Genomic DNA, 15,007 nt, shown 5'->3' on the forward strand with positions numbered 1-15,007 from the left:
GGCTGGGGGGGGATAGTTTTCAGCCCCTGTTATCGGCTGACTAGTTTAATAACCAGCAATGGTGCATGTGGTCACCTCATTAAATGTTCCTATCCAAATAAATGTATCTCCTGTTATTGTTCTGCACAGTGCACTGACACTTTTTAGCAAGATTTTTTCTTTAAAGGGTTTGTCCACTTTTTACTATTGATGACCTATACTCAGCATAGATTATCAATATCAGACGCCTAGCACCCCGCCAATCAACTGTTTGAAGAGAAGGCAGTGCTCATACACAACAATTGCAGTGGTGAATAGCGTAATTACAAGTATGGCATCCCCATTCACTTCTATGGGACGGCTCTATCTGTTCAAGCGAATACTACAGAGCCGTCCCATTGAAATGAATAAGGATAGGTCATCAATAGTAAAAAGCCGACAACCCCTTAAAAGATTCTGAGCACATAAATGTTAAAATTTTTGTATACATATTTGCTATCATTCCAGTGGTAGGATGTCCATGACAATTTAAATTCACACAAGGCCTCAGTGACAACTGCACCTGACAGAAATTAGGGAACAGAAAATTAGAATCTCTCAGTAGTGCAGATGCAGGCTTTGGGCCTTTAATTATCATATCTAGACATATCTAATAATATTATTGTCACTTCTCCAAAGTGCACTAAAGTTCAAAATTGACTTTGTGTGTGTGTGTGTACAGAATACCTTTCTTCCATGTACATATCTTAATTTATGGCCAGACCATAATTTTTTTTTGTTCCCCCCCCAATTTAAGGAAGCAATAATCAAGAGGATGTTATCGAAGGAAGCTAAGAAAAGACCAACAGCCTCTTTCCTGAAGGAGTACTTTGAAGAAAAGTCTATTTACCATTCAAGAACACGATAATGGGGCATCTTTATTGCCATACAACTCTACTGGAAAAAGTGAAATGTTGATCTGCACTAGGGAACCTATAACTACAATCTTCATTCAGAATAATGAGCATCATATGATCCTTTACTGTAGTCTTGTTTAGTATATTGTAACTCCCAAAAAAAGATACCCCTGTATAATTTCTTCATACACACTAGTTAGACCCCATGCACTTGACAGCATTTACCTAATAGAACTGCCTATTCTTGTCTTCAAAACAAGCAAGAATAGGACATGTTTTATAAGTTGCAGACAGGACATAAATGACATCTTTGTGTTATCTGCATTATTTGCGGCCCCATAGAAATGAATGGGTTGTCACATAAAATGCGGACCCAAAATACAGTCGTGTGCATGAGACCTTAATGGAATAACTTGGTCACTGTCGGGCATTTGTAGTTAATGCAGACCTTTCATGTTTTTTATTCTAGATAAATACCTTTACTTGCGGGGTAGCCCCCGCTGATGCTGCCACCCTGCCTGTTTTTTTTTTTTTTAAATATGGCTCCTACGCCCCGCTGTGCCCCCCTGTAGTTTTCCCGCTCAGTATGCTAATACTGAGCATCGGTACATGGAGAAGGAGATGCCAGGATTTCTCAATGGGCGTCTTCTTCTCCCTGGCTGTGCCGCAATCCAATTACAGCGGAGAGCGTCACAGCCAGGGAGAAAAAAAAGCTCACCTTCTCCCTAGCTGTGACGCTCTCCGCTGTGATTGGATCGCTGCACAGCCAGGAAGAAGAAGACGCCCATTGAGAAACCCTGGCGTCTCCTCCTCCCTGTACCGATGCTCAGTATTAGCATACTGAGCGGGAAAACTACAGGGGGCACAGCGGGGCGTAGGAGCCATATTAAAAAAAAACAGGCAGGGTGGCAGCATCAGCGGGGGGTACTCCACAAGTAAAGGTATTTATCTAGAATAAAAAATACTGTAAAAAAAACATTTCCCAAACTCTGGTTCGGTTCCAAGTGGTATTTCTGAAGTTATTATGCGAAGTCTCGCAAGACTTCACGAAGTAATAACTTTGGCTCATCGGAGCCAATACATTCTAATACTGTACGGAGCGCTTGCTCCGTACAGTATAGAAACAAAGTTTTATGTGAATCGACTTTGGATGTTTCATCCGAAGTCGATTTGCTCATCCCTACCCAGCACCTTCACCAATCAGCTGTTTGAAGGGACAGGTGCAAGCGGTGCATCCTCTTTTATCTGCACGCCATGTAGCTTGTAGTGGCAGTGCAGGGTAATTACAGGGGGGAGGCTGTATTTACACTGCCGCTACAATCTAGGTTCTAGACGGTGACTCAGAGGTTCTAGAGGACTCAGCTTTGTAGCCCCTTTAAACGGCTGATTGGCGGGATTGCTGGGGGTCAGAGGACCGATCTAATATTGATGACTTACCCTGAGGATAGGTCATCAATATCATGGAACCAGACAACCCCTTTAATTTGGCCTTTTTGTTGTATCCGATTTTTTTATTTAGATATAAATAAATAGTAACTTTCTATATAAATTTGATTAACTATCGTTTACAGATTCTTATCCACTGCCTGTATTATAGTCCAGACCTCCTTCACAGTTCTGCTGGTTGTTAATGACAACTGCTGACAAGCCTGTAGACAGTCTCTGTCTGCTTAAAGGGAACTTGTCAGCTCCCACATGGTGCCCTTACTGAGGCAGCATAGTGTACTGACGGACCCGCTAATTTCACACTGTGACAACTTTAAAGGGGTAGTCTGGTTTCTGATATTGATGACCTATCCTCATGATACGTCATCAATATTAGATCAGCGGGGGTCTGACTTCCAGCACAGCTGTTTGTACAGAACGCAGTGCATTCTCTTCACTGTTTACCTGCTCACCATCAACATTGCAGCAGCAGCAAGCAGTGTAATTACAGCTCCTCTGTCCGGGTCACTTGAATGGGACTGGGGTGTAACAACAACTGGCCCTTCCCATTCAAGTGAACGTGACAGAGGAGCTGTGATTACACCTGCTTGCCACTGCAGTGCCGACGGCGAGCAGGTGAACAGTGAAGAGAACGCACCGCTTTCGGAAACTGGACAACCCCATTAAGCACTTTTAGAGAACTGACCTGCTAAACTCTGCTGTGCATGCTACTGCTGAGAGAGAAATGAGTCTGATGAAGCACGCTGCCCCCACCTGTGGATGATGGACAGTTTTTTCATCTCTCAGGGCTAGTAGTTATAGCAGAGGCTGTAACACAGGATCAGAAAAGATAACTAATGGCTTGTGTTTGGACAGTTGTGCTACTTTTTATTCAGATTTATTGTATATGTAAACAGATTTTTTTAAATTTGGGTAATTGTTGGTAGTTTGAGTTCATAGACTTAAAGAGGTTGTCTCACTTCAGCAAATGGCATTTATCATGTAGAGAAAGGTAATACCAGGCACTTACTAATGTACTGTGATGGTCCATATTGCTTCCTTTACTGGCTGGATTCATTTTTCCATCATATTATACACTGCTTGTTTCCATGGTTACGACCACCTTGCAATCCATCAGCAATGACCGTGCTTGCACACTATAGGAAAAAGTGTCGGCCTCACTGGTGGCTGGGAGCGCGGGAGCGTACATAGGCCGTTGCTTTTTCCTATAGTGTTTAAGCACGACCACCGCTGCTGGACTGCAGGGTGGTCGTAAACCATGGAAACAAGCAGTGTATAATGTGATGTAAAAATGAGTGAAGCCAGCAAAGCGGGCAATATGGGCAATCACAATACATTAGTAAGTGCCTTATATTAACTTTCTCTACATTATAAATGTCATTTGCTGAAGTGAGACAGCCCCTTTAACTCATGATCTTCTTTTTGGCATTTCTGACATGTATCATTTAAAAGAGGATATTGATCGCCTATCCACAGGTTAAATGACAAATGTCTGATCACTGGTACCCCTACCAATTGGACACTCATGATCTCTAGAACGGGACTCCCAGGCCCCCTGTTTCTCCTCATTACATGACAGCAGTGAGAGGTTTCAGTGGAGAGTTGCTCACACATTGCACTGCTGCCACATTCAAAATATGTGTGGTTGACAGAGACATCCAAGACTGTGCTCAGCTTCATAGACATTGAGCGGCATCACTCCACTCAAACTCATCTTCACTGCCATCATGCAGTGAGGAGGAACAGGGGGGCTCCGGACTACTTTTCTAATAATTGTAGGGGTACCCGCAGTGGGGCCCCTAATGACAGGTATTTGTCACCTGTCTTGTGTATAGATGATAAATGTCCATTGTGAGCCAACCTACACAAACACATTAAAACCAACAAAAATTCCACTTTTTCATTGTCAAACTTATAAAAACTTTTAATCATATTGGTTTCTATGGGCAACATTTTATATACGGAGGACAATGTTAATCATATTTAATTCATAGTATTCTCTGATGAATTGCCACTATATAGTATTGCCTGCCAAGGAGGGTATGAGAAAGAGCACTGATGCAGAAAAATAGTTTCAAAGGATAGTTCCTTTGTCACGGCTCTTGAAAACTATAGATTTGCAGTCACTACATGCAGTGGAGATGACCACTTTGTGAGAAAAGACCCATTTGCTAGATCAGGGCTGGCCAACCTGCGGCTCTCTAGCTGTTGTAAAACTACAATTCCCACCATGCCCTGCTGTAGGCAGTCTTTGCATGCTGGGAGTTGTAGTTTTGCAACAACTGGAGAGCCGCAGGTTGGCCATCCCTGTGCTAGATCATCTATCACCAGTGACCTCCCTATCCAACTGTTTCCATAGACACAGGGAGCGATCTATCATCTCTCTGCACCTCTATTTTGGTATGAAAAAGTTGCAAACCTTGTGTTTGTAAATGCCCCTTGCGACAAATATTGTTGCAGTTGGCATCTGTGCACCACCCTTGTGACTTTCTGAAAAGGAGACGTGACAAAGACGGGGATTGGGTGGGGCCAACTGGTCCACCTCATTTATCTTCGTCAATGAAGACAGAAGTCCATGGAAGCTCTGGGCTGCTGTACACTTCATTCTGGTGCACAGACAGCTGTAGGATGCACCTAATTTATGACGAGGCCTGTGCCTTGCCATGAATTAGTCACATCTTCCAGCAGTGCAGGAGATTTCAAAGCCGGCATAAAACGCCAGTCTGATAAATCTCCCCCATAGTTGTTCTTCACCTGATTAAAACATTGTGTTTCTTTTGTTGATCCAAGGCTGTGTTCTCGGGTTGCTATTTTTTCCTAATATATAAATTAGGCGTTTGGTGCAATGAGGGCATCACCATTGCTCTCATTGCACCCAAGTTCCAATCCTTTCTGTGGCCAGCTGTTCCCTCGCTGCTTTGCCATGGCGCGGTCCTGTCAATTAAAGCAGTGAGGGAGGATGTAAAGACAGCAGGTGACTTCCTTCCTGCACATAATTTGCACATTAGGAAAAAGTATAAGAACTCTGGAATGGAGCCTCCAAAAGCAAAAAAGCACTTTGAGGGCCCTCGCATACGACCGTATGCCCTCCGAGACTTACGGTCCGTGAGCGGGCCAAATGTCCCGGAGTGGCATTGATCGTGCACATGGGAGCACACAGCATTATAGATTACAATGATGCTGTGCACGTCGGGCCGCCCACAGGGCTATTGTCCCTCACTCATATGATCTTATGAGTGAGGGACAATAGTCCCGCAGGCGGCCCGACGTGCACAGCATCATTGTAATCTATGATGCTGTGCGCTCCTGTGCGCACGATCAATGCCGCTCCGGGACATATGGCCCGCTCACGAACCGTAAGTCTCGGAGGGCATACGGTCGTGTGCAAGGGCCCTAATACAGTGAACAGCAGCTATGTGTCTATGCAAATAATTGAATAGGGAGGTCGCTGGTGATAGATTCCTTTTCAGATGGTCCCGATAGTGGGCTTAACTGTGCCTACAGATAGTGAGGATTGAAGTGCGACTTCTCAGGAATTCAGCATTGAATAAAAGGAAGTACTACTTATTTGTTCACACTTCATCATTTGCAAGCTAGACAAAAAAGTATATGGGCTCATGCACATAAGCGTGTTATGGTTCAGTGCATGGACCTTGTGTTTTAAAGCCAAGTATGGCCTCTTTCACACGACCATATGGCTTTTTCAGTGTTTTGCGGTCCGTTTTTCCCGGATCCGTTGTTCCGTTTTTTTTTCCCCGTTTCTGTTCCGTTTTTCCGTATGGCATATACAGTATACAGTAATTACATAGGAAAAATTGGGCTGGGCATAAAATTTTCAATAGATGGTTCCGCAAAAACGGAACGGATACGGAAGACATACGGCTGCATTTCCGTATGTGTTCAGTTTTTTTTGCAGATTGATTGACTTGAATGGAGCCACGGAACGTGATTTGCGGGCAATACTAGGACATGTTCTATCTTTCAACGGAATGGAAAAACGGAATGCATACGGAGTACATTCCGTTTTTTTTTTGCGGAACCATTGAAATGAATGGTTCGGTATACGCAACACAAAAAACGGCCTGTAAACGGAAAAAAAAAAAATGGTCGTGTGAAAGAGGCCTATGGGTTTGGATCCCATCCTGTGAAATCAGGAGAGATACCATCCTTGGCTCTGAGTATACAGCACCTGCACTGAACTATAGTATACTTGCGTGCACAATCCCTATAGTAAAATCCTTCCTTTCAACCTTTGGAAGGTTGTTGGTGTTTTAGGATGTAGGTGAGTCTTAGACCATAGAAGAAATACCCTCATGAAATGAGGAGGTGCTGTATACTTGTGTATACAAGAGTACCTGTAAAGTTGGGGGTGCTTATATGGCGTTCCTGACTGTCCACATCCTGAGGTCACCACTGAGAATGTTGTCCAGGCATTGGAATAGTTAAACCTAATTTATGAATGGCTCTGTGTTCAACCTCTAATGTCCAAATATTCTAAAAACCAGGCTTTGGGCAGTAGCACCATACTTTACTGATATTAATCCTAACAACGATCCCTGCGCCTTAATGACGTTCCCAGAGGTGAGTTCAAGCTGTGCTCCTTCAGAAACCCCATATAAGCATTCCCTTTCTGTAGATCTTCAGTGGTCTTCGGTTGAAGCTGACAAATCTATAAAGTGCAATTGCAAGTTTGTAGATCCAAATGTTCTGTAGATGAAAATTGATCTGTACTACTATCTCCTTGGCATATACCTGAAACTGTGGTGTCTTCACTACCGTCTTTACTCCAGAAGTAAAGAACATGTAAGCTATACTGCTATGATCAGTCATAGTGTTACCATTTGTATACAGTATGGGAAGCCAAGTGTATCATGCTATAAATTAAACTCCACAGAAAACTCAAAAACCTCTAGTATAATGGTAGATTACACCAATATCCTACTATGTTATAATCAAAGGTACAGAGAGCTGTGTCCTCAGACTTGGGATTTTGTTGTTTGAGACATGTAAAACTATATCTATGTATCCATTGTATAATATTTCTAAAATGTTACATTACTAATTTGAATGAGGTGTGATGTAATAATATCTAATCATGATACATTTTTATCACAAATGAATTAATAAAATCCTAAATAAAGCAAAAGTGTGTGTCACGTGTGCATATTTAAAGAGAGAAGATGGCACTTCACACAGGAATATATTTCACATCTGCAGTTTTCCTAGATCCGTCATGGATCAGCAAAAACGCTTCCATCATGACAATACAACCGTCTGCATCCGTTATGAATGGATCAAGTTGTATTATCTCTAAAATAGCCATGACAGATCAGTCTCTAAAACCATTGTAAGTCAATGGGTGACAGATCTGTTTTCTAGTTTGTCCCGAGAAAGGCGGATCCGTCATGACTCACAATGTAAGCCAATGGAGACGGATCCGCCTTGCTCCGCATCCCAGGACGCACTAAAAAAACGCTGCTTGTAGCGCTTTTGTGTGCGTCATGGGAACGCAATGCATTCTGGTGCACTCCGTTCCCTTCAGTTCAGTTGTGTCCCCATTGACAATGAATGGGGACAAAACTGAAGCGTTTTCCCCTGCTATTGAGACCCTATGGCGGATCTCAATAGCGGAAAGGGAAACGCAGATGTGAAAGTAGCCTTATCCGACAAAGCTGAGAAAGTGAGTACCTACCTACTTGTCTTGGGTTTGTAAATCTTCCTGTTTGAAGCACATAAAGGATATTGTTTAATGACTGTACACCAGTCAATGGATTTTTATCCAGTAAGCATTTATTTTACTCTGCGCTGGTTATACCGTGCCTTGCAAAAGTATTCACCCCCCTTGAGTTTTTGCTTATTTTGGTGCCTCACAACCTGGAATTAACATGGATTGTTTGAGGATTTGCATCATTTAATTTACAGGACATGCCGACCACTTTGATGTTTTTTTTTTTTTTTTTTTAAGCAAACAACAAATAGGACAAAATAACAGAAAAAGTCAATGTGCATAACTATTTACCCCCCTAAAGTCAATACTTTGTAGAGCCACCTTTTGCGGCAATCACAGCTCCAAGCCGCTTTGGATAAGTCTCTGTGAGCTTGCCACATCTTACCACTGGGATTTTTTCTCATTCCTGCTCGCAAAACTGCTCCAGCTCCTTCAAGTTGGATGATTTGTGTTTGTGAACAGCAATCCTTAAGGCCCCTTTCACACGAGCGAGTATTCCGCGCGGATGCGATGCGGGAGGTGAACGCATTGCACCCGCACTGAATACCGACCCATTCATTTCTATGGGGCTGTGCACACGAGCGGTGATTTTCACGCATCACTTGTGCGTTGCGTGAAAATCGCAGCATGCTCCTCTTTGTGCGTTTTTCACGTAACGCAGGCCCCATAGAAAGGAATGGGGTTGCGTGAAAATCGCAAGCAAGTGCGGATGCGGTGCGATTTTCACGCACGGTTGCTAGGTGACGACCGGGATGGAGACCCGATCATTATTATTTTCCCTTATAACATGGTTATAAGGGAAAATAATAGCATTCTGAATACAGAATGCATAGTAAAACATCGCTGGAGGGGTTAAAAATTTTTTAACTCACCTTAATCCACTTGTTAGCGGCCCGGCATCTCCTTCTGGCTTCATCTGATCTCTGTGCAGCAACAGGACCTTTGGTGACGTCATTCTGGTCATCACATGATCCATCACCATGGTAAAAGATCATGTGATGTACCATGTGATGACCGGAGTGACGTCATCAAAGGTCCTGTTGCTGCACAGAGATCAGATGAAGACAGAAGGAGATGCCGGCATCGCGAACAAGTGGATTAAGGTGAGTTAAAAAAAAATGTAACCCCTCCAGCGATGTTTTACTATGCATTCTGTATTCAGAATGCTATTATTTTCCCTTATAACCATGTTATAAGGGAAAATAATACAATCTACAGAACACTGATCCCAAGCCCGAACTTCTGTGAAAAAGTTCGGGTTGGGTACCAAACATGCGTGATTTTTCTCACACGAGTGCAAGACGCATTACAATGTTTTGCACTCGTGCGGAAAAATCGCGGGTTTTCCCGCATCGTCCGTGTGAAAGAGGCCTAAGTCTGACCACAGATTTTCTATTGGATTGAGATCTGGGCTTTGACTAGGCCATTCCAACAATTTACATGTTTCCCCTTAAACCACTCAAGTGTTGCTTTAGCCATGTGTTTGGGGTCATTGTCCTGCTGGAAGGTGAACCTCCATCCTAGCCTCAGATCACACACAGAGTGGTACAGGTTTTGCTCAAGAATATCCCTGTATTTAGCACCATCCATCTTTCCCTCAACTCTGACCAGTTTCCCAGTCCCGGCTGCTGAAAAACATCCCCACAGCATGATGCTGCTGACACCATGTTTCACTATGGGGATGGTGTTCTTTGGGTGATGTGATGTGTTGGGTTTGCTCCAGACATGGCGTTTTCTTTGATGGCCGAAAAGTTAAATTTTAGTCTCATCAGACCAGAACACCTTCCTCCATACATTTTGGGAGTCTCCCACATGCCTTTTCGCAAACTCAAAACGTGCCTTTTTGTTTTTTGCTGAAAGTAATGGCTTTCTTCTTGCCACTCTGCCATAAAGCCCAACTCTATGGAGCGTACGGCTTATTGTCGTCCTATGTAGAGATACTCCAGTCTCAGCTGTGGAACTCTGCAGCTCCTCCAGGGTTACCTTAGGTCTCTGTGCTGCCTCTCTGATTAATGTCCTCCTTGCCCGGTCCGTGAGTTTTGGTGGGCGGCCGTCTCTTGGCAGGTTTGCTGTTGTGCCATGTTCCTTCCATTTGGTTATGATAGATTTGAAGGTGCTCCTGGGCATCATCAAAGATTTGGATATTTTTTTATAACCTAACCCTGACTTGTACTTCTCAACAACATTGTCCCTTACTTGTTTGGAGAGTTCCTTGGTCTTCATGGCAGTGTTTGGTTAGTGATGCCTCTTGCTTAGGTGTTGCAGCCTCTGGGGCCTTTCAAAAAAAGGTGTGTATATGTAATGACAGATCATGTGACACTTAGATTGCACACAGGTGGACATCATTTCACTATGTGACTTTTGAAGGTAATTGGTTGGACCAGACCTTTTTATGGGCTTCCTAACAAAGGGGGGTGAATACATACGCACATGCCAATTTTCTGTTTTCTATTTCCAAACAATAGTTTTATTTATATATTTTTCTCATTTCACTTCACCAACTTAGACTATTGTATTCTGATCCATCACATAAAATTCAGATTAACAAAACATTGAACTTAAGGCTGTAATGTAACAAAATACAAAAAAAGTCAACTTTTTTGCAAGGCACTGTAAATGTAAAAAAAAAATTAACCTTATCTAAATATTTGTTCAGATGCTCGGAGAGAGGTGGAGGTGGCAGTTAGAAAGCACCTGTACACATTAGACTGTTAGTGGGGTCTGAAGACATGTATGGCCAGTTTTAGTGTATATTGTTAAGTTCACACATGACAACATCTATTCCGTGGTACTTTCACACATGAATTTGGCTCTGGCATCTTTTTTTTACCTTTAGGTCTCTTTCACACGAGCGTGTCCCTTGCGGGAATCACGTTCCGTGTGAGAGAGGGATCGTGCGGTCTGGACTACAGAAGCGCACACCATTATCACGATTTATAATGCCGTGTGCCTCTAACCTTTCTGTAACGGAGCCATACTGACATAAAGCGGTCAGTATGATTCCGTTACAGAAAGGTCAGGCAGAGGCACATAGCATTATCAATTGTGATAATGCCGTGTGCATCCAAGTTAAACAGTTTTTTTCCCCCATAAAACTATATATCAATCTATGTTCCTCCTGCCTGCAGATTGCACTGTGTTCATAAACTGCATCAGAACAGTCTTAATAAGCTAAGCAAATAAAAAAAAAATGGTGTGTTAGAAGGGTATTTTTTAGTAAATAGGATATGGCAAAACTATCAGATCGGTGAGGGTCCTACCACTGGGAGTACAGCGCTTGGCTATCTCTGGCGCTCCCATAGAAATGAATGGATTGCGTCACGATTTTCTGACCAGCCATACTCCTATGGATAGGGGATAATGTTTTATAACAGTAAAAAGTTCAATTTTTTTTGTGCCCAAATATATGGTAGATTGCATTACTGAGTGATTATATCAGGGACATGCGTTTTGCACACTGGACATCCTGAGGAGTTGCTAAAAGGTATAAACTTGAGTGCATGTAACTAAGTTTTAAGCTCCAATGAAGCATCTGTAAAGGAAGGATGTCCGAGACTCCCTCTCTTGTATTCCACCATGACTGGGTGTTGGTTATAAGCCTGTGACCCACCATGATGACCAACAGGACCCTGGCCAGTGCATACAGATGATTGTTTTTACTATGTACGTGATTTGTCTGTTTATGTCTTTATCACATGACCGTGGTTTGGTTCCGCATACGAGGCACATTTTTAGCGGCTCGGGTGCGGACCCATTCACTTCAATGGGGCCGTAAAAGATGCGGACAGTACTCCATGTGCTGTCTGCATCCGTTGCTGCGTTCCGTGGCCCCGCAAAAATTTTAAGTCATGTCCTATTCTTGTCCGTTTTGCGGACAAGAATACGCATTTCTATAATGGGCCGTCCCTTCCGTACCGCAAATTGCGGAAGGCACACGGGCGGCATCAGTGTTTTGCGGATCCGCAATTTACGGACTGCAAAACACGGCGCGTTCGTGTGAATAAGCCCTTAGTAAACTCATTATTCATTTAGACTCTGTTAAGTTTATCTCAGAATTCATGGTAAAAACTCTTTGTAAAACACGATATGTAAGCAAGTAAACCGCACTGGTCTAAAGGGGCCCTTTAGACGGGTAGAGAATCTGCAAGATAATCGCTAACGCGTGTTCAAAGGAATGCTCGTTAGTGACTATCTGGTGAAGTACGGCCGATTACCCGATGAGTGATCAAAACGCTTGTTCAACGGGTAATAGATCAATCATACAGACACACAAATCGTTGTTTGCCAGCAGCAGATCGTACAGTGAGTCAGCATGGGGAAGAGCGATGGCATTAGCTATAGCTCCTCCAGATATTGCAGAGAAGATTGCTGCATGTAAATACAGTAGTCACCTCTGCTGACGAACAGGCGATTGTCGGGAAGGAACGATTCCTTCCCAACAATCAGCAGCTGTATCATCCTGTCTAAAGGGAACCTGTCACCTGAAAAATGCATATTAAACCGACCACAGTACCTTACAGTATCCCCCAGTGTGTTGCTAATCATATTTTTCTTTGCTCTTTGCGTTTCTTCATACTTGTTAAAAACATTGTTTTAATGTCGGTTGGTGCTGTGTCCAAGTCAGGCTTGAAGTCAAGGGGGCAGCGGCCTCCTTGCGTCAAGTAAAGCTAAGCCCGCCCCTTACCCCTCCTCTACAATTAGATGGACATGCTGCCGGGATTGCGCTCTTCTAGCGCATGCGTGGTATGCTGCCTGTTACAGTGCGATCCTCACTCACCCGCCTACATTTTGCTGACTGCGGATGCTCCGGACAGTTTGATTGCGCGCGCGCGCCCGTCACGCTGTAACAGGCAGCGTACCGCGCATGCGCTAGAAGAGCGCGATCCCGGCAGCATGTCCATCTAATTGTAGAGGAGGGGTAAGGGGCGGGCTTAGCTTTACTTGAAGCAAGGAGGCCGCTGCCCCCTTGACTGCAAGCCTGACTCGGAGACAGCGCCAACAGACATTAAAACAGCGTTTTTAACAAGTATGAAGAAACGCAAAGAGCAAAGAAAAATATGATTAGCAACACACTGGGGGATACTGTAAGGTACTGTGGTCGGTTTAATATGCGTTTTGCAGGTGACAGGTTCCCTTTAAGACTCTATCCAGATACTTAAAAATCCAATTTCTCAGATTGGAATAATGAAAAAGATGGCCAATCAATAGAGAATAGAGGTCATAAGGTGAAGAGGCTCAAGTACCACCAGCAGTTACACCCATATTACTATGCAAACAGAGCTTCCACTAATCCACGCTCCAGAATGGTGTTGGCATTTCTATGTTTTCTGAGGGCATAATGACCCCCTGTGCTCCCCCATTTACCTATTGGAACAAGACTCTTACTTACAAACTCTGTAAACGGCAAACACACATACTAAAGCAGCCTATTCATGTGTGCACTGGAATTAGACCCCCCACATCAATGTATCAAGCCCTATGAGCACTCCAGTCTACCAGTTATTTTGAAGACCAACCTCCTGTACATAGGTGACATGTATGTGCATTACTATCACTTGAACAGTGAACCTGGATTAACCTGGCATTTTATTAAGTCCTCTCGCACACGAACGTTGTGTGGCCTGGGTCCGCAATACACGGGCACCGGCCGTGTGCACCCCGCATCACAGATGAATTCAAGTGAATGGGTCTGCAATCACGGAGATGCGGAACGGAAGCACTACGGAGTGCTTCTGCACAGCAAAAAAATAGAACTTGTTCTATTTTTTGCGGTGCGGACGGATCACGGACCCATTCAAGTTGAATGGGTCTCAATCCGTCCCGGCCGCCGCACGGACGTTGCCTGTGCATTGGGGACCGTAAATTGCGGTCCCAAATGCATGGAACGGATGCACAACGTTCGTGTGGAAGAGGCCTAAGTCTTGATTTACCTATTGTTGTGCAGAACCTGCCTGAGGTCAAAGGTATCTGTGTACTTTAATTCTTAAATTGCTTTTGCCATGAAAATGTTTTATGGATATGTCAATAGGATGTATTATAACCACAAAGAATAGGGTCTAGATGCTAGGACCCACACTGGTCCTGACAACAGATAGAGATGTTTTTGTCTACCGTGTCACTCGTCACACCTCTAAGGTTCTTATGGAGAAAATGCTGCTTGCGACTATTGCTGATTCTTGTCTCATTACCTAACCGAAAATCTATTGGAATAATATAAAGAGGGCGGGAGCATCACAAAAAACAAACAAACATCAAAATAAATTTCTAAAAGCATCTAAAGTCTGGGTTTATAAAGTGCAGCTGTCACATGTAGCAGAGCATGTGCACCACCCGCTAATAGAGATTCGGCGCATACAACAGCCATGGTGTGTAATCAATCAGCAAGTTAGGACCTATATTTACAGCCACTAGCAATAAGCCATAACTTAGGCCTCATGCACACGACTGTAATTTTGGTTCACGTCCGATACGCATTTTTTTTTGAGGATCGCACACAGACCCATTAATTTCTATGGGTTCACAAAAATGTTGAGAGCACCCGGATGTCTTCTGTGAGCTGTTCAAATCCATGTGGCTGTTCCGCAAATTACAGGACATGGCCTATTCTGTCTGTTTTGCGGACATAAATAGCCAGTTTTAGTTGAAAAATGAGGCATGTACATGGCCGGTATTCGTATTTTGCGGATCACAAAATGGATACGATTATGTGCATGAGGCTTTAAAGAAATGTATTCAGATATCTATGCATTCATGTTGGGACAATGAGCAGAAATGAAGGGGGTCATTTATCAAACTGGTGTAAAGTAGAACTGGCTTAGTTGCCCATAGCAACCAGAGTCCTCCTTTCATTTTCCAAAGGAGCTGTCCAAAATGAAAGGTGGAATCCGATTGGTTGCTATGGGCAACTGAGCCAGTTCTACTTTACACCAGTTTGATAAATGTACCCTGAAGTGTTTTG

Source organism: Bufo bufo, chromosome 4 (genome assembly GCF_905171765.1).
Source record: "Bufo bufo chromosome 4, aBufBuf1.1, whole genome shotgun sequence".
In the NCBI taxonomy this organism is placed as follows: domain Eukaryota; kingdom Metazoa; phylum Chordata; class Amphibia; order Anura; family Bufonidae; genus Bufo; species Bufo bufo.